Here is a 26,483-nt window from a genome sequence, read left to right as displayed (position 1 = left end):
AAAGATATCACAAGAAAACTACAAACCAGAATGTCTTATACTAGTAAAAAAATTTAGAAAAATCTTATAGATACAAAAATTCTCAGAAAAATACCAGCATATTAAATTCATCAATGTATAAAAGGATTATACAGCATAAACAAGTAGGATATATGCTAGTATGCAAAGTTGTTTTAACATCCAAAAATTAATACAGCACACCTTATATTGATAAGAGACAAAAGACAAAAGCTATGATAGTTTTAGTAGATACAAAAAACTGACAAAATTCAGCACCCAATCGTGAAAAAAAAAAAATGAATAAACCTTAAACCATTTTGAGCAAACCAATATGAAAACACAACTGCAGCAACTTGTTGTGAGTAATAAGGGAATAAAAGGTAACTTCCTTAATTAAATAAAGGGCTTATAATTTAAAACCCAGAGCTCAAATAATATGTAACAATATTCTCTCCCTACGATTAGGAAAGATTAGTGTTCACTCTTACAGTTCCCCCTTTTTTTAATTGTAATTACAATTTAATACTTGTGTAGACATGAATGGTCATTCTCCCAGAACCAAATAAAACACCAATCAGAATTATATAAAGTAATCACAATCAAGAATTTGTCTTTATCTTTTTTGGAGATGAAAAGTATTAAGAAACAAAAGGTTAGACTCTCAAACCTTAGAGGGAAAGTAGGGGAAGGTGGGGGTAAGGGGCAGAGATCAATCAAAGGACTTGTGTGCATGCATATGTGCCTAGCCAGTGGCCATGGACAACAGGGGGGTGGGGGCATATTTGGGGAGGGGTTTGGGATGGGAATAGGGGGATGAGGACAATTATGTGATACCATAATCAATAAAATTAAATAATAATAATAAAAATAAAGAAAGAAAGAAAATATGAGGAGAGAGCATGACTCTCTACCTAGTAGGGACCCTATGGATTTGAAGGAATGATTAAGCTATATAATAATCTTGTGAGCCTGGCCAGAGTATCTCAGTGGTTGAGCATGGACCTATGAACCAGAAGGTCACCCATGAACCAATAAATACATATATAAGTGAACAACAAATTGATGTCTCTCTCTCTGTCTCAAATCAATAAATATGAAAATATTGAAATACTGAATATCTTAAATGAATACGTATATGAATTAGTTATCTCAAATCTATTTTTTTAGGGCATGGACTCTAAATAACTTGTATCTAATGTAGGATTGAATGAGTTTTAAAAATACAAAGATTAAATAGTTCTGACAGAGTAATTGTTGTAGATGATAAATATATAGAAATAAATGGATGAATAATTTTCTGAGCCTGAAAAAAAAAAAGAAAAAGAGAAAAAGAAACAAAAGGTTGTAAAGGTAATAAAATTTAATTTTGTTGTATCCTAATAGAATTGCTTAGTATGTTCTATCAATTCCAAATAAGTAAAATAATATAAGAACATATTTTCAATCTTTATAGAATGAAGAGAAAAACACATTAATGATTAAATAGTCTTGGATTTTCTTTACTTCTGAAACATAGTAACCTCCATTTTGGGTAAAAACTGCTGTTTAAAATTTTAACCCTGCTATTCTGGCTTTTATAAACATTTGCTTGCTTAAATAATAGGGGAAATAAGACTACTCCCATTCCAGAGAGGCCATAAACTATGGCTCAGACAGAGTTGTCAGTGCTGGCGCCAGGCCAGGCCTTGAGATACAGTCTCACGAACCTGTCCCAGCACACAGGACCTCTTTCTCAGAAGGTCTGGAAGTCTCATTCCAAATTTGGAAAACAAAGAACTGAAAAAGATATAAATAGGAAAGACTTCCTCTCCTTGGGGCCCAGAATTCCTCTGGGCCAGCTAGCGCTAGCGAAATGAAAAAGACTCCAAATAAATTTGGCTTATCAATTAAGGCGTCTTCTGATGTACAGTATAACACTTCTCCCACAGATGAATTCACAAATATAAAAATCAATGCACATTTATATTATAAAATACAAAGCCCCACCACCACAGTCATACGTTTATGTGCAAAGTCGCTGTTGCATGTCTTTGCTATGGAAAGCAGAGCACAGGCTCAATGGACAAAGCTGTCTTTGAGGAGCTGTGAGCGACTTATTTCAAATCTGAAGAACAATATTTTGTCGGTAACCTTCCCCAAAACCAAGCCAGGAGAGGATTTCCTCTCTTTTGTTCTCCAGGTGGTCTGCGTCATGCTTAGGGGCCTGACGAGGCAAGAAGACACACTTCACAAAACAACACAAGTTTGCCGTCTGTCCAAGGAAGACCCCTCCTCTGATAGGGGTGGCTTCCTTCCACCATGTTCTACCCACTTTGTATCTTCTAAGTCATCTTTACGACGCTAACCAATGGCTAACGCCCTCCTGTTGTTTCAGATGCTGCTTGGTTTCCTGTGACGGTTCTGCATCTATGTAATGTCTTTCTTCAGATTTGATGCTCAGAATGACTCTGCATCCTGATTTGGACATGGCTTCACTCAGCCAACCCTTAACCTGAGTAGGTGCAGCTAGTTCACACTGAATTGTATCTAGCTGAACACGCAGCTGCTCTTCATCAGCTCGAATGGCATACCCACTCCTGCACTGAACCTCCTGTTTGATTAGGTTCTGTAGGTTCTGTGGGGAAGGCCCATGAGTTTCCTTATGTATTGTGCAATGTTGGCCACAGCTGTAGTTTGATCTTCGGTAATTCACCAATATCTTCAGCCATAATATCGAATTCAGTCTGATGCTGCCTGGTCTTGACCCTTCAGTCTTCGACACAGCTCTTTGAGACCCACGCTTGGTTCAGGACCTAACTTTTCAGAATCAGGGATATCCACCGTGGCATGTTCCCAGAGAATAGGGTCATGGCAACAGGAGGATTCTGTAAAAGCTGTTGGATCTGGGACAGGATTCCAGGGCAGGAGGACTAGGGAAACTGAGGCAGGAAAGTTAAGACAAGGCCACACAGGGTGGGCCATTTGCAGCCAGCTTGTAACTAAAAGCCATTTTCTTCCCCAGCCCAGGCACAGCACATGGTGAAGAGAATTAGAGAATGCAGGAAAGAAGGCAGCGTGGGAGGGGCGGGAAAGGGCAGCTTTCCTCCCTAAGCGGAGAAGCCCGCAGTCTCGGGCTGGACAAGATGGCGTTGCCAGGTGCCTCTCGTGTGTTAAAAATAAAGACCTTGACAATGAATTTGTCCCAAAATAGTCGGCAGAGGGGTTTTGAAGCCTGTAGTCCGGAGGGTATACAATGCCTAGACCCCCACCCATCCTGCCCTTCAGGTTAGCTGAGAGAGTCCACTCATAAGCCAGATGCATAGGTTTGCTTGCTTTGCTTTTTTCAATAAAGATGCATGCTTTAATTGTTTAATAAATTGGCTTTTCACACCGCAGTCAAGTCCTCTTGTATAAATTCATTTACATGAGAAGACAAGGATGTGGCTGGGGACAGGCTCTGGGGCTGCCCGGCCCAGTGAGAGGGCAGGGCGGGGCAAGGATGAGCTCCCGACTCCACCCCGCAGGGCGGAGTTATCCCTGGCCCTCAAAACCCCTGGACTGGGAGAAATTCGCTCTCTTCCGCCATGTTGCCGGCGTTGGTGGGAAGGGCCCATGCTAGCATGGTGAAGGCTCTTTTGTTTATTGCATCGGACTTGGCTCCCTGGTGGTCCTTGGGGGATCACGAAGTCTGGGCATAACACAGAGTGCCCTCTGGGGTCCGTGAGAGGTGCCGGAACAGGCCCGTGCGGAGGCGGGAAAATGTGGATCTGCGGGAGGAAGTTCTGCTCCAGCCAGAGGGAGGGCCACACAACTTGCTGCAGTTGTGTCTCTATATCGGGTTGTTCGACGTGGGCCTCTAGCCTTGTAGCTGGACTCTTCTTGGAGTGCCATTCAGAGAACGCTCAATAGCATAGATGTCAACGTCTGCCTGATCAACTGGCAATGTGTTAATGCCCTCTGCCTTTCTGTAAGGGCCTGAATTGTATATTTTAACCGGGTGACTTTATTTAAAAAAAAGTTGTTATACAATTAAACAGTGGGGTGCCTCCTTAGTGTACATTCCCTCCACTGCTTACAAAAGTGCATGTGTTTCCTGTATTTTGGCAATTTGTCTGGATGCAACTAAAATCCCACCTTTAATCATTTCTAAGGGCAAGAAGGAAAAGATTGAATGTGTTTTGGGCATTTTTATTCTTGAAACTGAAAAAGCCTGGGCCACACAACCAGTTATAAGGAAGTGGGTCGATTTAATGCTGCTGCTTGTTATGCAAGGGAGCCAAAGAGGTCTGCTAGTCTGGGATGCAGCCAGCATTCACTGCGCTAAAGACATGAAGACATTTCTTTACGAAAGAAAAATAGATCAGATAATGATTCCCGCAGGAATGACGGCCTATCTGCACACTCTTTTTTTTTTTTTTAATATATTTTATTGATTTTTTTGCACACTCTTGATATTGCAATAAATAAGCCATTCAAAGACAATTTGAGCATGGAAATTAATGACTACATTGAAAATAGAATGGAGAGAAATCAGAGTGGAAACTTTGTGAAACCTAAACTGCAAAAAGTTGTGACTTGGGTGAAGAATTCATGGGAGAAAATCACTGACAGTTGCATTGCAAATGTACTGCGAGCAGGCTACCTTGACAAGAAGTACTCATTTAAAGACAGTGCTTTTGCTAAACATGAGAGATTTGGTCCACTGATTCTGAAAGAAATGGAGTCACAAGAAATTCACCAGGAAATTCAGGAATTGGATTGTTATGATGATGTTCCAGAAGATGATGACATGATTGTCATTGAATAAAAGAGTAAATTCTTGATACTGTAGGATTCACAGTTTGTCTGGTTTGTGTTGACAACTACCGTACTACCGTACACAGGTAATAAATTTCCTTTATTTTCATTTAAAAAAAAGTTGTTATTTAAAAAAAAGCACACACACACACAAAATAAAAATACCCAGAAGACATCGGAAGACATCGGGAGGGCAGGAATCCACTGTGTGTGCTGCCATTATCTGCTTCTTCTACAACTGAGTCACCACCTGCGAGGAGAGGTTCCCGGACCTTGGTGGAGAAGGTGTTACAGGTGACAGCTGGCATTGCTCCTCACAGCCAGGCACCAAGAGAGTCCACGTGTCACCACAGAGATGACAAGCAAACAATGGATACCCATACCATGGAACCAACATATTCCCACAGGAAGAGGATGCGGTGCAGAGACGAAGCCTGTGGACACCTGGTGAAGCTGACAGTGCAGACACTGGAGGCACGAGAAACGTTGTCTCTCTCCTCCATGTGGGTGGTGGCTACAGAGCTGTTCATGCGGTTGTACAGATTGCTATGAATAATTTCATTCTTTTTCAATTATGGAAATGAAATACCAAACCTTAAAGTCATCAGAAACTGGGTCCTCCGTAGGAATCCCTCTCAGGTCCCAGTAAAAACCCTCTTGTTAGGTGCCGCACAGCAGGAACGGGAAGGAAGGCTTTGCCCTCGGAGGTCGGGCAGGCTGCCACGCAGCAGGTACGGGGTACGTGGGCTGTGGGGAGAGCGGATGTCATTTCGCACCAGGCTGGAGAGTGATGGGACTGACCGGATGACTAGAAGGACGAGTGTAGATTTCTCCGTAGAGATATCTGGGGGCTAAGGGAGGGGAGGGGCAATTGGAGTCCGGTGATGTAGGTTAGAGGAGTGGAGGAGGTTACCTGCAGAGGCCCGGAGATGCCTGCCCAGCGGAGCGAATCAGGAGGAAGCAGGGCGACCGGGAGCCAAGCTGTGTGAGCAGGATGGTCTTCAGGGAGAGAAGGATGGAGCGGAGACACGGGATGCCTGCTGGGACGGCACAATCCAGCCCAGCCTCTGTCCGGCCTAAACACTGCAAACAGCCAGTGGGAGTGGTGTCAGGCATGTCTTTAAGAAATAAGATTGTAGCTGAAACCGGTTTGGCTCAGTGATAGAGCGTCGGTCTGCAGACCGAAAGGTCCCAGGTTCGATTTCGGTCAGGGGCATGTACGTTGGTTGCGGGCACATCCCCGGTAGGGGGTGTGCAGGAGGCAGCTGGTTGATGTTTCCCTCTCATTGACATTTCTGGCTCTCTATCTCTCTCCCTTCCTCTCTGTAAAAAAATCAATAAAATATATTAAAAATAATAATAAGAAGAAGATTGTAGAATTCTCTTCAATTCACACACACGAGCCCCTCTTTGACAGTCCCCGTCCCCTTTCCAGAAAAAACGAGGCTCCGTTGTCATCTCCTGGTGCTCACCGTGATAATCTTAAAGAATTCATTCACTGCTTTCATGATGGAACTTAACGTCTTTTTATTTTCCAACCACAGCTGGCATACACTGTTGTTAGTTTTAGGTGCACACGTGGTGACAGACGTGTATGACCCATGAGGCGGTCACCCTGGCACTCGATGACTTGACGAGTGACTCTGGGCCACATCTCCCTGCAAATCCGCGTGACCTTCCTCCGCGGCTGTGGGCCCGTCAGGGGCTGTGCTTTTGGTCACTTACCGGCATTTCAGCTTTCCAGATGCAATACTTACAGCTCGTTCCACGTTTTAGATTGTCTCCTATGCTTTTCTCGCGGGCTGTGTCTGAGCCCATCGGCCCACAGCTCTGGGAGGACTGTGAAGGCTCTTGCTGTGGAAGGAGCCCGGGGGCCGGACCCCGCAGCAGCCTGGCTCAGTAGGGCGGGATTTCTGCGTCAGCAGCATTTAGCTCTTACTATTTTTTTTAGCATTGTTTGTTTTTTGCCTACGTGACACTCAGCTGCCAATATGTGTACTTTATCACCTTCCTTTCATCCATTTTGCACTTTCATCAGCCATTACTGGTAAATTCTTCCATATGGCATGAACATTTCCGAGGCCATGCTCTCACTTGGTTCTTCGGCTTTAAGGATGATGTAAGTTTAACTTTACGATCCAGCGTTGGTGATGGGAAAGCTGCAGTCAGTGCGCCCCCGTCTTTGTAGGAAGCTGCGTGTTCCCCTCTCTTTGGGGGAGTCAGGGCACTGTCTCCATTCTGGGACGTTTTGAGAGGAAATGTCCAGAGCTGCTTTTCAAGTGCGGGGTCTTTGGGGGTGAGAAAGGGTTAAAACCTTATCCTTTCTGCAGCTTAGAGACATTTTCTTCTATTTCTAAAAAGTACATCATCCCAATCCCCGTATCTTCCTGGAACTTGTGTCGTACGATGGGCCCTCTCCCTGGCTGTGCCTTCTGTGGACTCTCCCTATGCTTCCATAGCCTTCCTGTGGTCGGACTTTTCTGTTTCCACAGAAGCACTTCCTTGTTTTAGGAAAGGCGATACAGCACTGGATTTCAACAAGACTGCTACCTGAGGTTTGTTGCTGCTGGCCTTGTGTTCTTATTTATCTGAAGATCTCCGTTCTGTTTGTTTATTGTTCTCTCCAAGCTGTTGGTCTCACCCAATGGCCGCAGGTCTCGGCGGCCTCCTGGTTTATGGAGGAGTCAGTCCTCCTCTGGGGAGGCTTCTCTGGTAAAGCGCAGCCTGTCCCCCTCACCCTGCGGACTGTCCCTCCACCCTCTGCTTCCCTTTTCTTGAACTTGTTTGGACTGAAGTGTCTCTACAGTCACTTGTACGTGAAGCTTCGGCTACACAGACAGATGCACGGGGAAGGAGCAAGGAAAGGGTGTGGCCCGTTCATCTCAGCAAAGAGGCACAAAACCTAACAATGTACGTCCTGGAATGCAGCATTCAAATGAGCCTCAGCCCGGCTCTCCTCGTCATTAAGGCCTGAGTTCCAGGAAAAGGAATTTGACTTCCTGAGTCACAGAAGTCTCCACCCGGGAGCAACTAGATTCTGGCGAATGACATGAAAGAAGCATCTTAGCTAAACCAAGCTTTGCATCTATTAGATCTGGATTGAGCCCATTTCCAAAAACAAATACATAAAATGGAGAACAATGACTGAAAAAGTTCCACTCCTTCAAAGTAAAGCTTGGAAGTCCGACAGCGGCTATCCTCGCTGCCCACCCCCACAGCCCGGGGCAAGGGCAACCCTCGAGGGCACACGCTCATCCGCTCCGCGTTTGCTTGCTTCTCTGCAAGGCCCTCTTCTGAAATACATTTGTCTTTATTATAACATTAAACTTTATTAACTTTAGGCAAACTCCACCCTTACGGCTGGAACTTGAGAGTCTACATGTGAAACTATGACTTCCAGAAGGTAAGTGGGCCCTGTAGGTAGAAATAAGGATATCACTAAGCACACCCGTCAGGTGCCCTGAAGGAAACCAAGAAACCGTGCCAGCAGCGCATACTTCTCTAGGCAAGAACGGCTACTTTTACATAATGTTAGAATCTCAATTTAACAAAATTCATTCCAGGTGCCTTCATTGCTGAACCTAAAAAACGAGATGTGTTTCTCAGAGGCAAACACATGCCCGATTGTAAGGAAGTTAGACCTTCACAGCTCGTCTTTCTCCAGAAGCAGAGCGCCCGGCGGCCTGGCCCAGCAGTTAGTCAGCCCACGGGTTCCCGGTCAGGGCACAGGCCCGGGCTGTGGCTCAATCCTCAGTGGGGGGCCTGCGAGAGGCAGCCGATCTGTGATTCCCTCCCTTCATTGATGTTTCTATCTCTCCCTCTCCTTTCCTCTCTCTGAAATTAATAAAAATCCTTTTTACATTTAAAAATGAAAGCAGCAGCATCCTCTTTTCAGGAACCTGGTCTCCCCGTGCGATGGAGAAACCCAGCGAGGCCACGTGAGAGCAGGTGCTGGGCAGGCGCCACCCCGCGCCAAGCAGGCAGCCCCACGCCAGGCTGCAAGAAAGGGCCTCAGGAGCTCAGTGCCAGACTCTATTGTCTGCGCGAATGCAATTCATGGAGAGAAATCGAGCATTTCTTGGGATGCAAGGGGCAGAATAAACGATTCTCTCAGTTTCATTAGCAAAAGGCAAATAAGCCCACAGCTTACGCATAGCAATAAGGTTCCCTGATGCTTGTCTGAAGCGACTCCATTTGGAGAACCATGATGGGCAGGAACCCCAAAGAGCCAGAAAAAAATGCCCTGAGAAACACGTTCAGACTGCCCAGCGCCTGACCGCACGGGGCCCTCTCTGCTTCTGCCCGTTGCCCGCACGAGGGTGAGGGAAAATAAAGGGAAATCATTGCAATGATAAGCAAGGCTACCAGCTAGGTCACAGCACACGTCACCCAGTTTGACCCACGTGTCCAGTGCAGCACAGAGCCCTGCAGGGAAGTAAACACGGGAGGAGGAGGGTGACTGTCACGCAGAAGCTGTGCCCAGGAGAACGTGTGAGGTGCCAGGCACCACGGCTTCATGCTGCCGCGGACCGCACATCCGACCACACACTGTGCGCCTGCGCCTGCTGAGTGGACGGCTTCTAGTTTTAGCCAAATGAAAGGCGGCTACATGGCTAAGGAATACAGACTGGCAAGTGGTGAGAAAGATTCCTTCCAACAATCACCAACTATTTTGTCACTCAACTCTTGGAATCCAAGAACCCATTGCCCAAGCCAAGTTCATGAAGAGTTATCCCTCTGTTTTCTTCTATGAGTGAGAAGAAAACACGCTGTCTCCATGTTTGCATATGGCGTAGCAAGGGCCCAAGTGATCCCTTGACGTGGAAATCCAGTTGTTCCCTGAATAGTCCTGACTCTTGTCCGGATCAATTAAGTATAAACGGGCGCGTTGGCTTCTGTGCTCAGTTCCACTCCATTGGTCCCTGTGTCCATCCTGGGCCGTACCTCACCGTGTACTTCCTCCCTCCGTAAATCACACAGTAACTCTGTGTGACTGTAACTAACAATAAATGTGAGCACAGTTAACATCACACTATACAGAACAAGCAACAAGCTGTAATCTGATCTGACAAACTAAACAAATAACTAAACTAGACTTAATCAAAATTAAACACTTTATGCAACAAAGGACATTATCAAGAAAGCTAATTGAGAACCTCCACAATGGGAGAAAATAGATATACATGATAAGGATCTAGTACCTAAGATATATAGAAAACTCTCACAACTGAATAACAAAAAGAAAAACAAATAAAAAATGAACAAAGAGCTTGAATAGACATTTCTTCAAAAAAGATACACACATGGCCGACACGCCCATTATTAGTCATCAGGAAACGCTGGTCAAAGCCACAGCTCTGCCACCTCACACCCAGTAGGATGGCTACCATTTAAAAACATAAAAACAAACACGAGTGGGAAACAATGTCATGGAAGATGTGGAGAAATGCTGGTAGAAATCTGAAATGGTGTAGCCTCTCTGAAAACAGTGAAACAGAATTACCAGCATCTACTTCCAGGTGTACTTCCAAAGTGACTTAAACAGTGTGTAAGTGACATATTCCTATATGATAAAAGGCTACTGTGCAAACTGTCCCCTCAACCAGGAGTTTGACCAGGGGGCGGTGTCAGCCCACCAACTGCCCTCGACCCCTCTCCCTGCCAGCCCAGCCTGCACCAATCTGTGTGCCAGGCCTCTCGTACTGGCATAACTGAAGGGATATTTGCACATTCATGTTCAGAACAGCACTGCTCACAATAATTAAGAGGTGGGAGCAAGCCAAGTGCCCACCAATCTGGATAAACAAAATGCGGTCTACACGCAACGGAACACTGATCAGCCTTCAAGGGGAAGACAGCTCTGACCAACGCTACGATGCAGACAGCACGTGCACTGAAGTGCACCAGTCACCAAGGACAGATAGGTCTGGGCCACTGCGGTGCGGTCCCGAGAGCAGTTAAAACATAGAGACGGAGCACAGAGTGCTGGGTGACAGGGCTGGGAGGGCGCTATTGCTCCACGGGGACAGCAGTTCGGTTTTGCCTGGTGAAGGTTCTGGAGGTGGAGGGCGGTGACGGCTGCACAATGTGCTTAAAGCCCGGCACCTGTACACTTCGCAATGAATAAGATGTAAATGCTAAGTTCTGTATATTTTGTAAAAATATGTGATTGTAAGTAACAATAAATGTGAGCACAGTTAGCATCACATTATACAGAACAAGCAATGAGCTGTAATCTGATCTGACAAAACCAAAACTATCTAATTTCCTGAAAAGACTAATTGAAATTTGCACCTGCATTCACGGTGATGTGAAGCTTAGATTAGCCAGAGCACGTACACTCACAGCGGCCCGCGCTGCGCCTGCAGCCGCCGCACCTGGCGAAGCAGAGCAGGGCCTGAGCCAGGCTCAGGCACCGCGTCCGGAGAGCAAGGTCTCCCATGCGCCCGCCGGGCGAGGGTGAGAGAGCCGCGGTGCATCTACACAGCTTTCAAAGGAGGAAAATGAAAAGGAAGGAGATTTTGCTCCGTGCAACAGCATGGAGGGACCTGGAGAACAAACATATGCTAAGCAAAATTAGCAGCCAGAGAAAGATAAATGTCACATGATTTCACTTTTATGTGGAATTTGATGAATTGAACTACCAAGCAAATCAGAGGCAGACTCATAGACAGAGACCATGCAGACAGCATGGTGGGTAAGGGGGTGTTGGGGGGAGGGGAGATTGAGCACAGAGGAAAGGACAGAACTCACTGCATGGACAACAGGAGGCAGAGGGGGCTCAGAGGGGTAAATGGTGATGGAAAATAAAAAGTAAAAAGAATGTTAAATATCTCTCTCACAATTTTGATATTAATTACAAGGAGAAATAATAATATGCATATACATTGGGTAATGTCAAACATTTAAATTAACTTTGGGGGTGTCTTTTCACTTTTAAATGCTATTACTAGAAAATGAAAATGACACGTGACTAAGATTATGTATTTACTGGTCTGCACTGATTTACAACATAAAAACAAAACTCCAGCTCACACCGGTTTGGCTCAATGGATAGAGCGTCGGCCTGTGGTCTGGAGGGTCCCGGGTTCGATTCTGGTCAAGGGCATGTACCTTGGTTGAGGGCACATCCCCAGTAAGAGGTGTGCAAAAGACAGCTGATCAATGATTCTCTCACATCGATGTTTCTGGCTCTCTATCCCTCACCCTTCCTCTCTTTAAAAAATCAATTAAATATATATTTTTTTTTAAAAATGAAAAACAAACCTCCAGGCTTTTTGAGCAAAATTTAACAACATATCATATTTAATCTAATATATTACAAAACTTAATTAAACTTGATTTTTTAAAATGCTTAAATCCTCTTCTTATTGACATTGCAGGGCAAGAAGCCACAAACCACCGAAAAAGACTTATTTTCCTGCTGTGGTAAAATATAGAAAATAAAACAGCGAATGGCAGGGTGATGACTGAAATGCAAACCTTCCTCTGAATTCCATATGGAAATCAATAGAAAACAGTGCTGAGGGTTTGAGCAAAGCAGTATGACAGGTCTCACGGGGCAGGGGTTGGCTAACAGTTGAGCAAAAGTGCGAGTGAGTCAAACCCACTGTCATTTGCTGGCGTGACTCCCTCCGTAATAACAGGCTCTGGCACCCGGCTGGCCGTGGGTACGTGGGCGCTGGCACTTTCTCCCTCCGCCTCCGGGGATCCGTGCCCGAGGGAAGGACTCATGCGCCCGCCGTTAGGGCACTGAACCCACCCAGATCAGCACGGCGAGCTCGCTGACCGCTTCCTCTGCTGCCCAGCTCGCCGGGGAGACCGAGGAAGACTGCGGCAGGGAAGATACGTGTGCTCTAAAAGGCCCAGAGTGCAGTTCTGGAAAATCTGCGTATGAAAACCACTCGCAGCAGGGCAGGCCAAGGGAAACAGAAATGACAGAAGGACATGTGGCACACGCCAGGCAGAGGAGGAGCTGAGCATCATTGACCGCCTTGCTGCAGCCACACCGGGCAGCGGAGTGCGGGCCACTGGGCACCGGCCTGGGCGGTCCACCTGCTTCTGTTCGGAGGAAAGCCCAGGGCAGACAGGCTCGTTACGGCCTGGATAAGGAGCAACACAAACAGTTCTACCCCCTGCTGGCTCACTCGTTACCTGTGACAAAGAAAATATGTGCTCAGAACTAAAGGGCACGAGGGGTGTGTGTGGTTGTTTTTTACAAAAAAGCAACTGTTCTGAATGCATTTCCGGTGGTTTTAGTAGTTTGCCATCTAGGAGGAATTTTTCAAAAACCAAGCGCCTTTCCTCCGGCCCTGGATGTAAAGGCGACGTTTAAATGTGAGCGGGGACATGGTCTGCTTTGGAAAGACAGCTGCTTACGGAGAAAGCATTTTGAAAAAAATATGCATAAAAATTCTTCCACCATGACTTTTCCAGAAGCAAAGCAAAGGCTTTCCTATCTGATCTGCACAACTAAGCTTGAGAGTCGATTCTTTTTCATTGTAAAGGTCTCCCACTAAAGGGTCTCACCGGATGGGTACGTTGGCAAACACATCTATGCCATTTCCTTCAGTTCCCTTCCCAGTGACCGGGCCTCCGGCGGCAGGAGGCCAGGGCCTCGCCGGAGAGCGGCCATTCCGGCAGAGCTGGAGCGCTGTGTGAAAGCTGGTGCGGGTTCCGGGGGGACGGAGGGTGGTAAGAGGGTGGGGGGAAGAAGACCCAGGGGCAGGGCTCCTGTGGTTGCTCTAGGAACACGGAGGCTCCGAGTGCAGCAGGAAGAGCGATGAGGCAGCGGTGCCATGGCAGGGGCAGTGGGGGCGTGGGGAGGCGCTCTCACTGAGGAGGAGGAGGGCCACGGTTCTGAGGGGAGGAGGGCGGGCTGACACCTGCTGCGCTGGAGCCTCCCGAGGACTCAGAGGGACAGGAGTGGGGGCAGCAGACCCCTCGGGAGGGCCGGCGGGTGGGGTGTCGGCAGGAAAGGTGGGGATGCCACTGCCCCCGGTTCGCTCAGGCAGACGGCCAAACACCTCGTCCTTGGTTCGCTCCCCTCCCTGCCAAACTCGCCCCCAGTGATGTCACCTGGTTCCATGGCTTTGGTATCAACCATATGCCCATGGCCATCTGCCAGGCGTGCCCACGGCCAGGCCTCTGGCCCGAAGTGCGGGTGCTCAGGGCCGCCCTCTCCTGGTGCTGCCACTCATGTGCCATGGAGACACCCCAAGGCAACGCGAGCAATGCTGAGCTCCCCTCCTCTCTCAGCCCGGCAGCCTCCACCCAGGCCAGCTGCACCAAGGAGTCCTCTTGAGTCCCTCTTGTTTTCTCTCCCTCACATCCAACCCACCAGCCATGTGGGCAAGCGGTATCTTCAAAACGTGTCCAGACCAAACCCCTAACCCCTACCTGTAACAGCCTCCCTGGTTCCCGGGCTCCCGGACGCCCGGGCCTCTTCCCCGACCTCTGTGCGGCCTGAGTGCCGTCTGCTTCGGGCCCGCACGGACCACATTGCTCCTGGCAAACCCTGCCCCCGCCCCTGCGGGTAACAGCTCGGGGCTCTGCCCGCTGGCACCGCACCCTTGCGTCCTGTTTCCCCTCCGATACGATCCGCCACACTCGTCTCGGTGCCGCTTGGACACCTGCCTGCGCTCCTGCCTCCGAGCCTTCGCACCCGCTGTTCCCGGCACCCGTCTGCCCTTCCCCGCCTCCATGGACGATGTTCACATATCCCACTCGGCAGGCACTTCCCTGAATGTACACTACCACCCCCATCCCCGCCGCTGTAACCTCTTCCTGCTGGCTTGCTCTATAGCACAGCTTCCTTTCCGACACACTATCCATCTTCCAGTTTAAAGCCTGTGCTCAATTCCACTACATCACAAGCTCTGCGCTTTTTACCGTCCCGCTCACTGTGTCTCCCTTGCTGGTGGATGCTGCGTGTCTGTCTGCACTGACTTCAGTGAACAGACGGGAGGCCGGGCTGAGGTTAGGGACAGAGGCAGGGGGAGCTGACCACTGGGCCCTCCCCTGCGGTCCTGTCCACACAGGCGGGCCCAGTGGCTCTCAGACGTGGCTTCCATACTGCCACAGCCAGGACCCGTGGGGACCATGCCCCACTTCAGGGACAGGGCGGGCTGCTGCTGGCCGCACACGGCCTGCGGGAGGGAGCACTGACCCAGCAGACAGGCCCGGCCTGTGGGGCGCGCCCTCCAGGAGCAGGAGGGCGGCAGGGCCCCACGGTCACCGACGGAGAATGTAGTAAGGCGAGGCTGGGAAGGGCTGCCACGGCCACGGCCTGAGAGGGTCCGGGGCAGCCACAAGGGGTCTGCCAGCACAGGAAGTGGACGGCACACCGGTCAGAGCACACCAGCCCATGCGGGTGGGTCAGGCTGGAGCCACAGCAGGGCTGGTGGAACTCCGTCGGTGACAGTTGGCGGGAAGGAGTTAGGACGTGGAGAGGAGAGTGTCCAGAAAGCTCCCGGGCCTCCGATGGGTAGCCCAGAGACTTTTCCATGGCGGAGAGTGTGGGCGAAGCCGCTGGGGAGGGAGACTGGGCTTGGTTTCGGCCTGTGGAGCCCCGTGTCCGGGCAGCGGAGGCTCACAGCGGGGGCAGGTGGGCACCGCGTCCCGGCCCCTGGCAGCGGAGATGGGGCGCACGGCGGCTCCTCAGTGCAGGGCTGCAGCCCGCGTGTGGGGGAGCGGCCGAGAGGACAGGAGCCGAGGCTCACGCAGGCCGGGGTGCGGGCGGTCTGAGAGGCAGTGAGCCTGCGGTTAAAAGCCGGGCCTAAGGAAGAAGCAGCTGCACGGAAGGGCCCTGTGATGGAGGCCGAGGAGTGAGGGCTCCCAAACAGGAGGGCTCCCCGCGTGCACTGGGGCCGGAGCCGGAGGAGGGAGCCGTGGGAGCCCTGGGCGGGAGGCTGGGAGTCCCCGCAGAGAGCCACCGGAGGAGCTCCCGAGGCCGCGGAGCCAGGAGGGGGCCTGAGGCGCAGACGTGGGCCCGGCCGCGCAGACAGCTCCCAGGACGTGGGTGGGAGTTGGGGGGAAGCTTGTGAATTGGTGGCTGAGGGGCCTCTGTTTTGAAAGTTTAAAGCTTCTTTTTAATTAAAGTTAAAACACAGAGGCAGGAACGTGTGTGACTGTGACTGGACGTAGAGGTGAAGTGTGAGCTCTGGGAGGCGCGGAGAAGCGGGCAGGCGTGCTGCACCGGGCCTGGGGGACAGGGTCCCGGTTCCCGGGAGGGAGTTTCCAGAGGGGCAGGGTTCCCGGGATGGCAGGTGTGGAGCGGAGGAGTGGAGGGAACTCTCTTTCTCTCTTTCTCTCTCTCTCTCTCTCTCTCTCTCTCTCTCTCTCTCACACACACACACACACACACACACACACACACACACACACACCCCGGGCATCTGAGGACGGGGAAGAAAGAAGACTGCACCAGCCAACGCCCTGATGAGCGAACAAGGACAGTCAGGCCAGCAGCTACGGAGGGAGAAGGCAGCCAGCGATGGCTGGCCGTTTCCTGTGCTGCTCGACAGCCACCAGGCCAGTGAACCGCGCTCAGCTGAGCTGCTGGGTGCCCGGGGCCAGGCAGCCACCGGCAGGCACCTGCACCCCGTCCTCGGAGGCTGCCAGCCCAGCCAGGCCCCTGTGCACTGCATTCTGGCTCAAGGCTGGGGTAACAACAGTCCCCAGGGGATGTCCTCACCCTCAGGGCACTCAGGCAAAGCCAGAACTGCCCGGGAGGAGGTGAGTCAGTCCAGGCACAGGGGCAAGTGCTGATGGAGGAGGGAACCGGATCTCCCCAGACACAAGATGGGGTCCCAGAGGCTGGCTCAGAGGATGCTGTGAGGGGAAATCACTGTTCCAGGTGATTTAGAGGTTGGGTGAACTAGAAAAGGCTGATGCTGGTGGCCAGCATCCCACCCAGAATCAACATGAAACTATGAGATAGAAGCCCCAAGCCAGGCTGTGAAGGGGAAGGAGAAACCCAGACAGTGAGCGAGAGGAACCACCGGTTCTGGTCAGACAGCACGGCAGGCGCCTAGGAACGCTGACCACCACGCAAGTGTCCAGAGGTCCTGTACAAGCCTGACCTCAAAACCCCTCTGATTTAGGGGTTAGCAGCCCCATTTTACAGATAAGGGAACTGAGACTCTAGCTCAGCCTGGGAACATCCCACCCTCAGGTCACATAATGTGAAATCATTTGGTCTGGTCCTGTATTAGGGGAGACTTAATTAAATGTGTGACTAAACATAGCAGGCTAATTTTTAAGTTGATACTTTTGTAGACCAGTGAATCTACACTGCTAAAAGAGAAAGATGCAAATTGGCCATACCTTTGCGACACCCACCAGCCAATCAGGAATGAGTATGCAAATTAACCCAACAAAGCTGGCAGGTTATATTGCATACAAAGGCACTGAGGGGCCAGAGGAGGGATGCTTGCGTCATTGCCATGGTGATGATGCAGAGGTTCCACACTGCCCCAGCTGCTCCGGGCCTCTGGGCATCATGGTAAGGCAAAAAGGCGGTTCTGGGCCGGAGCCAAGGCAGAAAGGAAGCTCCAGACAAAGCGAAGGCGGCAGCCAGGGAAAGGAAGGCCCATTCTTGCACGAATCTTCGTGCATCGAGCCTTTAGTGATGTTATAAATATCCGAACGGCCCTGGGCAGAAAAAGGGTTCCCCACCCCCGGTCTAGATGGCTAAGTAGCAGCACATTGCTCAGCTCTTAAGGGGCCGCACCTGCACTTCTACTGAAGGTTAGCAGATCCAGTGCAAGCTCAGCCAATCCCAATTCCTAAAAGCTGGATAAGGAGCTCCAGCCTCCACAATGCTGAGAAGTTTTCTTTACACCAACATGTCCTATTACCAAGCAACTTTCAGAGTGTCTACAATTTATCTTTAAAATGTAATAGTGATATTAGGCAGCTAATAATGGGTGACTGTGTATGTTTTCTGACTCATCAAAAAGCCATAGGTGCCTTTAAAAAAGCTGAACTCTGAGCCATCGTAACACACACCTGGAAACATGGGATAAACTAATGCCCTGGCTATTTAAACAGTGTTTCCACCTAACCCTGATGCCAAGCTGAGCAGCCAGGGCCCCGGCTGCAGGGCCAGAGGCAGAGTCAAGGTGACTCTGTGATCTTCGCGTGTCCCAGAAGGCAGAGGACATGAAAATGGTTAGGATTCACATACCTTTCACTGTTCAGTGAAAATAAAGACTCAAAGTTCCTCACGTACAATTTCTCACTAGTGACGTTCCAAACGAGCACAGATCCTACAATTTAGGTGTTAGAGACAGCGGCTGTCTCTGGGCCGTAGGGCAAGATCCCAGCCCCCAAACAGGGTCCGTGTTTCTATAATGGAAGTGGGAAGACTTCATGGAATTTGGAATTGACCTAAAAGATAATCTTTTGAGAAAAAGTCTCAGAATGTTCACGTAAGAATGAAAACAGTACAAAACAATTACCAATGCAAAAATCCACATTTCATATACCTTTCCGATGCATTGACTTGACTGAGCTCACTTTTCACATAAACTCACAGCAGCGACTAATGTGATTTCTGTTTCAATTGCCAGTAATAGTCAAGAACACAAATCAGATGGAAAGGAAGGTGGGTAAGGAGACATTGAGCATGTAAGCCAAGCCACAGGTGAGTGGAAGCAGGTGTTAACAAAAACGGTGCCAGGTCAACGAGAAAGAGAGAGAGAGAGAGAGAGAAGAGAGAGAGAGAGAGAGAGAGAGAGAGAGAGAGAGAGAGAGAGAGAGAGAGAAGCACTGTCTCCCAGTGTTCCCTGCAGACCTGTCCACATTGCCAGCGGAAGTGCACCCCGTGCTTTGTAACACTGCGAGGACTGCATCCCTTACCAACCTGTTTCTCACTGAATGTTTTTTTGCTCAGTGAACAGCCTTAAACAAACATCTCATCTTGGTTTATCAGACTATGTGTAGAATATACTCTTATAAGTGGAACTGCTGGGTCAAAGGGTGTGTGCATTTTAATGATGGTAAAGATTGCCAACTGTCCCCGAAAATCGGCACCATTGTGCGCCCAATGTGTCTGAGTGCTGGCTCCTCATACCTTTCCTAGTCCAGTGTCTTAGCAAATGCTTTACTCCTCTCCAGTGGGGAGAGAAATCCGTTTCCCATTATTGATCTAATTGCAGCTGTTTAGTTTGCAGGACACGGAGCATCTTTTCATGGGAAAGCGTTGTGTTTGTGTGCTGAGGCCTGGTGCTCGTGCTCTCAGCTCCTATCAGCTTGCGCAGATGGCCTTGCCCGGTGCGGAGGCGGCAGTATGTGACTCCCTCTCTGTGGCTGGAGCCCGCATCCCGGGATTAACACGCTCATCGTGTGATTCAGACATTCACAGAAGCTGAGTCCCACTGTGTTCAGGAAAGTAGCCTCATCAAAAAGATGTGGCTAATATTCCTTCCCAGCTGTCATTTGTCTCATGATGATGCTGTTTATTTTTTCTGGACAGAAATTTAAAATTTCTATGCAGTCAAATTTAACAAACTTCTCCCATTTAGTATCCCAGTTTGGGATCATCTTTAGAAAATTGTTTTCTCCTCTGAGATTATTAAAAATTCTCCTGTTTCCATTTTCATTCTTTATGTTTAAATATTTGCTATCCTAATCTGATTTATTTCTGCATGTTGAAATTGTTGGTATATTTTTACAAATTTAAACATTGAAAAGATGGAAGAACTAAACAGGAGATGCAGTGTCATCTGCAAACCCACCGGAGAGAATAAAAAATATACTGACACTGGTTGTCATGATTCCTGGGAAATTTAGGTGCTTTTCCAAATCTAGGTTGCCAGTCGTTTCTAGCATTCAGCCTCCCCTCCTTTGCTGGCGGACCTAAGACAGCGAGGCCCGTTAGCATTCTGTGGTCCCTCGTTCTTGTGGTCAAGAACCCAATGAAGACCAAAGGGGCTGGAAAGAGGAGCGCTCTTTCTGTCAGCCAGGCACCCTCCCAGGCCAGGAGGCAGGGACTGCCTGGGCCTCCTGTGAGCAGTGGCCAGAGGGGGGACTGTGGTGGACTGAGAAGAGGAGGCTAAGTGCACACAAAAGGAACATGCCGCCACCTGGCTGCCGGGTCCACGGAGGACTGAGAGCGCCTGGCTGTGGGCCGGTCCAGAGACCGGGACACGTTCCTTTCCCCCTGCTCAGTCCCATCTGAGGATAAACTCCAAACTCGGAAGTCACAGGTAGATACATTAAACACCGCCAAAAATAAACTTACACAAGATTTCACATTGCTCTAATAGTGTGACCGTGGCCCTTGTATTTCCTGTTGTCAGTAAACAGACTGAAAGATGCCATCGAAGGAGAGCTGCCCTCCGAGGACTCCTCACCCAGCTGTGGGGAGGGTGGGGCCCCGCTTCAGAGGTGAAGGGAGGAGAAAGAGAGAGGGGACTGGTGTGCACGTGCGTGTGTGCGCGTGCGCACTAAGGCCTGCTACAAAGTGTGTTCCCTTTCTCAGAAAAACAATCACTTTCCAAACATGAATCAGCTTCAGAAAACGCTGTACAAACTCCTCCACACTAAGTGCTGGTCCCTCCACCTCCGGGTTTCTGGGACGAGAGCCCTGCGGCAGCACCAGCAGGAGGCGCCCGGCTGAGACCGCACCATCACAAGGCGGGAGTCCCTCCGTGTTTCAGGAGTAGTATTCCCGGTAGGTCATACCGCATTCACATGTCACCAGCTTCATCTAATGGTGGACACACACAGACACAAACATCAAAAGTGTGAAAACACGCCTCACAGCGAAGGATACGACCCTAAGCTCCTTATCCCTCCGAAGGCTGTGCCTGCTCCCAGGGGCTGCGGCTGAGGGCCCAGGAGAGGGATGGACACAGCCACACCGGCTGGCCCCTATGGGACTGGGTCTCCCTGCTGATACTGAGATCAGGGACTGGCCCGAAGCAAACTAGTCCCACAGCACTAGGGCCCTGCACACAGAGGCCTGCCCCTGCTTCCGCACAGCAGACCGCAGCTGCCCGCAACGCCCCGTCCACCAGTCTGTCCACTGGTTACAGTCTGTACAACCAGGGATGAACCTGACCAACCCTCTTGTTTACTGATAAAGAAGTAAATAAAAAGTTCAAGATCATACTATTAGAGCAATTTGAGATTGTATGTAAATTTACTTTTGATGGTGTTCAATTGGTTTAATGTAATGGCCCTTAATATTTCAGCTTTTAAATTGCTTTGTCAAAAGGTTAAAAATCTATAGTTGTGCTGGCCAATACACTGGCCACTAGTCATGTGGGTTACTGAACTCTTGAAATGTGGCTAATCAAAATTGAGATATTCTGTAAGACTTAGCATGAAAAACTTATATATCTTATTAGTACTTGGTATCTTCCTATATAATAAAGAGGGAATATGCAAATTGACCATCACTCCAACACACAAGATGGCCACCCCCATGTGGACACAAGATGGCCAACACAAGGTGGCTGGCAGGGGAGGGCAGTTGTGGACAATCAGGCCACCAGGGGAGGGCAGTTGGGGGGACCAGGCCTACAAGGGGGGCAGTTTGGAGGGACTAGGCCTGCAGGGGAGGGCAGTTGGGAGCAACCAGGCCTGCAGGGGAGGACAGTTAGAGGCAATAAGGCCAGCAGGGGAGCAGTTAAGTGTCATTCAGGCTGGCAGGGGAGTGGTTAGGGGATGATCAGACTGGCAGGTGGAAGTGGTTAGGGGCAAGCAGGCAGGCAGGCGAGCAGTTGAGAGCCAGCAGTCCCGGATTGTGAGGGGGATATCTGACTGCCGGTTTAGACCCAGTCAGTCGAACATCCCCTGAGGGGTCTCAGATTGAAAAGGGTGCAGACTGGCCTGAGAGACAACTCCTCTCCCCCCTGAATGCACAAATTTTGTGATTATATCTTTACACAGTCATTTTTTATATATTGGGTTAAAGGAAACATATAAAAATTAATTTTACTTGTCTAATGTGACTACTGGGACATTTAAATTATGTGTGTTGTTCACACATTCTATTTCTCTTGGAGATACTAACTTATGGGAAAAGACTTAACTGCACTGAGCAGAGAGTAGCAAGGAATCTTTCTTTCCTGAACTGGCCAGTGGCAAGAGCAGAGGAGGAGGCATTTGTTCTGAGCCTTTCCTCATCAATAAAGGAGACACTTGCAAACCACATAATAAAAACTAGAATTGTTTGAAACCAATTAAAAAATAAAGTCAATACTTATATATGTGCATGCCTACATTTACCTTGCTAGAGAACATTAGGAATTGTGACAACATGACAACTATCATCTTCCCTTTTGATGAAAAGCAGCTATTTTCCACGAAAAACCATAACCAAAAATAACTAATGTCCTAGAAATCAGTTCAGCTTTTAAAGAGACATCTGCCCATTGCAAATACACACACCAGACAGACAGAGAGATGGGTAGGTCCATAGACAGAGCACAGGTGCATAGAGAGATGACGGAGACCCAGTAAACGTGAGCATGGGCGCAGCGCTTATCGGAATTGGAAGTTACAGATGGGCACCGGATGCTTTTTTAACTTAAAACAGCTGACAAGCCGCCATCTCGCCACAGACAACCAAATGTTCCTCTCTGTAACCAAGAAATTCTTATAGTGCAAAAGTTTACTCTATTTATTTTGGGGGTAAATGATTATTTTTGTCTAAATCAATAGGTTAATTTCCAACATACTAATTTACCAACGATGGCCACAAAATCAGAAGACTGTACACTGTTTTTATTTTCTCGGATTCACTCTCCTTTTAAGAAAAGAACCTCCATTTTTTGCAATTTGATTTCTCAGTGAGCTGTCAAGCCTCAGCGCCGGGGCAGCGTCCACCCTGGACACTCGGCTTCAGGGTGTGCACACGTGACATCCGTGAGGAGGCCCGTGCACCACTGCCCACGCCGAGGGCGCCGGCCTGCCGGCACAGCTCAGAGGGACACCGCAGCGGGCACTGACGGAGGTGGCCTCTGTATCTTTTCTTAGTAACAACTCTATCGAGGCTCTAAGAAAGAAAGGTTCTGGAGGCTTCTAGTCACCATGCTCATAGAATTGCCGTCTGCAGAGAGGACTGAGGCTCACCAGCGAGGCTGAGCCCTGTGCTCCCCCCATTTCAGGCGGGACCACTGTCCCCACCACACATGAGGGCTGTCGGATAGGATGAAGGGCCTCCTGGCCTGCGAGCTTCTATTCCTGTAAGACGGGCTGTGGGCCTCCGCTGCCCAGTGACAGAATCGTTGACAATGTGCAATTTCAGACAACAACCAACAGAACAGCATCACCCCACAGATCTGGTCAGTTTTTTCTAATGTTATTCTCCCTTCCCCTCCTTCTTCCCCTCCCCCTCTTGGAAGCCAAGAGCGTGGAGCGAAGTGCACTTGATTGATCTGGAATGTGCATGCTCGGTCCTGGACTGTTATCTAGAGCATCTTCATGAAAATTTTAAGTTTTCAGCTCCAAGCAGAAGGGACTTCCTGTGCTCTCTCCACCTTCCCCAGGGCACGGGCTGTTCACAGGCTGACAGGGACGCACAATGCCGATTCCTAAGGAGGGAGCTGAGCACCCTGAGGGGTCCCACTGAGGTGCTCTGGCACCTCAATGGGTGGAACTACTTGTCCACTGAGCTCCCCGTTCAAGTCTCCCCAGCCCCGCAGAATGGGAACTGGAGTTTTAAAGGGGAAGCAGCATTTTCCGGGGTCTCAGGCCTGCTCCCACCAGGAGAAGCCCGAGATGCTCTGCAAGGAGCCTGAGAGCTGGGAGCTGGGAGCTGAGTGGGGAGCTGGGAGCTGAGCTGGGAGCTGGGAGCTGGGAGCTGAGCTGGGAGCTGGGAGCTGGGAGCTGGGAGCTGGGAGCTGAGTGGGGAGCTGGGAGCTGGGAGCTGGGAGCTGAGCTGGGAGCTGGGAGCTGGGAGCTGAGCTGAGCTGGGAGCTGGGAGCTGGGAGCTGGGAGCTGAGTGGGGAGCTGGGAGCTGGGAGCTGGGAGCTGAGCTGGGAGCTGGGAGCTGGGAGCTGGGAGCTGAGCTGGGAGCTGAGCTGGGCTGGGAGCTGGGAGCTGGGAGCTGGGAGCTGGGAGCTGGGAGCTGAGCTGGGAGATGGGAGCTGGGAGCTGGGAGCTGGGAGCTGGGAGCTGGGAGCTGAGCTGGGAGCTGGGAGCTAAGCTGGGAGCTGGGAGCTGAGCTGGGAGCTGGAATCTGAGTGGGGAGCTGGGAGCTGAGCTGGGAGCTGGGAGCTGGGAGCTGAGCTGGGAGCTGGGAGCTGGGAGCTGAGCTGGGAGCTGGGAGCTGGGAGCTGAGCTGGGAGCTGGAATCTGAGTGGGGAGCTGGGAGCTGAGCTGGGAGCTGGGAGCTGGGAGCTGGGAGCTTGGAGCTGAGTGGGGAGCTGGGCGCTGGGCTAGAGGAGCAGCTGTGGAATCTTGGGGGACCACAGCCACCAGCTGGAGGTTGGAGGCTGCACAGGGAGTGCATTCTGCTCCCGGGACCGGCGGGCAGCGGGGGGACCAGGGCCAGCGGGGGGACGGGCAGCGGGGACAGCAGCGGGGGGCTCCCCAGGAGAGAACGCACAGGCGGGCAGCGGGGGGACGGCGGGCATCAGGGGGACAGCGGGCAGCGGGGGGGACCTGGGCCAGCGGGGGGACGGGCGGGGGCACAGGCTGGGGGCTCCCCAGGAGAGGACGCACAGGCGGGCAGCGGGGGGATGGCGGGCATCAGGGGGACAGCGGGCAGCGGGGGGACCTGGGCCAGCGGAGGGACAGGCGGGGGCACAGGCGGGGCACAGGCGGGGGCACAGGCGGGGGCACAGGCGGGGGGCTCCCCGGAGAGGACGCACAGGCGGCCACGCCGAGCCCGGAGGCTGCGGCCGGGAGAGAGCGCGACCCCGCGGCCACCAGCCCGCTTCTCCCACGGGGACCACGTCCTCCCGGGGCTGGATAGACCCCTAATCACTGCGTCCCCAGAGCCAGGCCGGCTTTCCCCCACACCAGCTCCGGCTGGGGAGAAATTCCAGAAACGGCAGGGTTTTAAAGAACGTGTTTAAACCTGGTATCAGAGCGCTCCCGCCGAGGGCGCCGGCCCCTCCGCCCGGGTCCGCTGACCCGCCCCGAGCCACCCCCCGAGACCCCGGGCCACCCCGAGCCCCGCCGCGGGAGCCCTTACCTGACCAGCGGGTGCTCCCTCCGCTGCTCCGCTCGCCTCCCCGGCAGCTCCTCGACCCGCTCCTGCGATCCGCTCCTCCGGGCGGGCGGGCGGGCCTCCGCCCCCGCAGCCGTGACGCCGGTCCGCTGCTCCCGGCCCCTCTCCGCGCCCCGCGCCCCGGCGCCGCCCACCAGCGGCGGTCCCGCCCCGCCCGGCCTCCTCCCCCGAGATCCCGGTTCTGCGCCCGGTCCCGGTGCTGCCAGGCCGGTCCCGGTGCTGCCAGGTTGGTCTGGTCAATGGCGAAGGCTCCCTCCAGAGGCTCCCCGGCGCCGCCTGCCGCCCGCCGCTGGGATGGCGGCGGGGCTGGCTCCTCCGGGTCTCAATGGATTGCGCTTTCAGTGACAGTGAGCCAGGTGATCCGCTTTAGGCGGTTCCAGTTCCCTACCGTCATCACCATCACCCAGAGGCCTCTCCTCCCTCCCGGCCACACCGGACCGCGAAGCCCTTCTTCCCGGCCCGCCCGGGCACCGGGCACCGGACACCAGGCACCGGACACCGGGCCGCGGTGCAATGGGCGTTGTAACTGTACGGGAGGGAGCCACAGCCACTGGCCCTCGGGCCAGAATCCCCCTCTCCCTGAGCAGTCTCACATGGCTGTTTCAAGGAAATAACCGCGTTTATTTTCCGACATTGGTAAACAATTTTGTCCAAGAAGTATTGGTCAAAAACAGGTGAATCAGCAAGAAATGAGATTTATGACTAACAGTTCTGTGCCGGCATTTTAAAGATGCTTGCCTGTAACACTAATCCGTAAATGTAAACGACAGGTTTGAGGAAATATTTCCTCCCTGTTATAACTTGTTATTTTTAATACTACCAAATTTGCTAAGGGTTGAGCAATATTTAATATTTTATTGATTTTATATTAGACTTAGCTCATCAAAGCCCATTTACCTGTTCTAAAACTGTTTTTTGGATTTCTGTATCATTACAAATAGCATTGTCCTTTGATGTTAATTTCCAAAGTACATTTCTGCCCTGTTACTCGGAGGAAATGCTTGTCTTTGAAATCTCACTCTGGGAACTAGTAACCAGGAGCTTTATGTTGCTACTGACTCACCAGTGCTGGCTGGTGGCTGGGGCCTCGGGAGGAAAAGAGGTCACCGTCTGTCTGTCCTCTGAGACCACCAGCAGCGAAGCCATGGATGCTGCCGGGGGCAGGGGCCTCTCCTGCCCATCTCCTCTTCCTCTCCGGGGCGGGGTGGCCCTGGGAAAGCGTCCGGAGCAGGGTCTGCACACTGGGAGGGCTCTGGGCTCCCTGCCGCCATTTCTGGACTCTGAAAGCACCGTCCAGACTAACAAATCAGGATGTTCATCGTGACAACCCAAAACATAGGTTATCCAGTTAAATGACCAAGTGGAGGTTGAGGACTAACCAGAGAAGGGTGAAAAGCTTAAAGAGCTAAAAGTATTGAGCTGGGGGGTGGGAAGGAGCTGGGAGGAGCGGGGAGAGGGAGAATGGAGATATCTATAATATGATCAACAATAAAAATATGTTAAATGTTCAACAACA

General features: G+C 51.0%; 1 protein-coding gene across 3 annotated transcripts in view; it reads right to left on the bottom strand.

Moving 5' to 3' along the window:
• Positions 1–25,376, bottom strand: part of DIRAS2 (DIRAS family GTPase 2) — a 32,419-nt gene extending 7,043 nt beyond the window's left edge. Inside the window, exons 1-3 of one of the 3 annotated variants that reach the window (XM_084899052.1) lie at positions 24,932–25,376; positions 5,690–5,859; positions 5,371–5,523 (exon numbers count right to left, since the gene is read on the bottom strand). The gene's annotated coding sequence lies outside the window, so the exon portion shown is untranslated. The remainder of the gene's footprint in view (positions 1–5,370; positions 5,524–5,689; positions 5,860–24,931) is intronic. The other 2 variants (XM_084899053.1, XM_084899051.1) reach the window with 2 other exon arrangements.
• Positions 25,377–26,483: the final 1,107 nt, after the last annotated feature.

The sequence above is a fragment of the Pipistrellus hanaki genome (genome assembly GCF_964339955.1).
Source record: "Pipistrellus hanaki genome assembly, chromosome: 11".
Classification (NCBI taxonomy): domain Eukaryota; kingdom Metazoa; phylum Chordata; class Mammalia; order Chiroptera; family Vespertilionidae; genus Pipistrellus; species Pipistrellus hanaki.
This window is presented reverse-complemented; position numbering and strand designations above follow the sequence as displayed.